Source organism: Schistocerca americana, chromosome 2, assembly GCF_021461395.2.
Source record: "Schistocerca americana isolate TAMUIC-IGC-003095 chromosome 2, iqSchAmer2.1, whole genome shotgun sequence".
In the NCBI taxonomy this organism is placed as follows: Eukaryota; Metazoa; Arthropoda; class Insecta; order Orthoptera; family Acrididae; genus Schistocerca; species Schistocerca americana.
In genome coordinates, this window is record NC_060120.1 from 654,538,868 (window position 1) to 654,540,159 (window position 1,292).

The window sequence follows — 1,292 nt, forward strand, 5'->3', positions numbered from 1 at the left end:
TCAGCCACGAGCAGTCATAATCGCGGAAGCGTCCGACGAGCGAACAGTTCGCCCTGTGTGAGAGCGTGTTGAGCCGGAGCTGAAGAGGAAAAACGAGAAGCAGGGAACGACAGAGTGTCAGCTAGCCGGCGTGGCGTGGTGTGTGTCACTCAGCTGTTTGCGTGCTGTTCTAACCGGCGAGGAATCCCTGGCGACCCACACGCTTACCAACGAAGCGTATCTGCCAGCACGGGACATGGACCGCAGATTGTTTGTTCACAAGATAATTCTATTACAGGCGAGTCCCGTCATCTGTTCTTCCGTCTACCCATAACTAATCTCTACTACTGAGAAAGAGTAGTTAATTAAAATAGGTGCTAAATATGAAAAAAAAAATATTACACTACTGTTTTGATGCATAAGTGTAATAGATATGCTCCAATTGAAGAGTACAGTAACAAGCTGTTTCCGTGGTGTAGTGGTTATCACATCCGCCTAACACGCGGAAGGTCCCCGGTTCGATCCCGGGCGGAAACAGAATTTTTATCTTGGTCTTTCACACTCTTTCTAGTCCCCAGATGCAGAAATTATAAATCTGAAACGATTCTACCCATCAAATAAACGATCACGCGACAAGGTGAAAGCAACTCCATGATAAACTGAAGTAGGTAGAAGGACACTATGCGCGAACGGCACAATAATTGTTACTGTGGGTGTCAGCTATTGTTACTATATAGAAGAGAATGTGTGATCCGAGTGTTCTTTGACGTTGAAATCGCTAGACGGAGCTTAATTGAAAACGGGGGAAGATTACACTGCTGTATGAAGTACCGTCCGCCACACACTGTAATAAATGTGGTGGCTCCCGCAGCACAAATGTAGATGCGTAACAATAGTTATGGAAGGAAGGGGCGGAGGATCTTATTTTAGTATTCACTACCGGCATTCGTCTGATATGATGGTAAACAGTTAATATGAAGTTGGTTGCCTGTCGAGAATTGTAGCCCGTTACCTCTGGACGAGGAGCCATTTTCGTAAGCTGCAGGGTGATTACAATTAAACTTTCAAACCGCTGTACAAATAACACCACTGGTCAGAATAACGTCAAATTCCAACGGAATATTATCGGAGAAGGGGGGAAAACGTATGTCAGAAGAAAAATAAATAGTTATAAAATTTAGCAGTAGACGGCGCTGTAGGCATCATAATTTAATAGTGATCGACTACAAATGACAAATGAATCATACAGTAATGCCTAAGGTCTATGTTTGACATTAAACAAACTGAACTGACAGTGTGTATGGGTGTAGAGG

At 43.9% G+C, this 1,292-nt stretch overlaps 1 non-coding gene across 1 annotated transcript; it reads left to right on the forward strand.

Annotated features, from left to right (window-relative positions):
* The first annotated feature begins 443 nt into the window (after window positions 1-443).
* Window positions 444-516, forward strand: Trnav-aac. Its single transcript has one exon. It is a non-coding gene; the product is annotated as a tRNA-Val (tRNA).
* The last annotated feature ends 776 nt before the right edge of the window (window positions 517-1,292 follow it).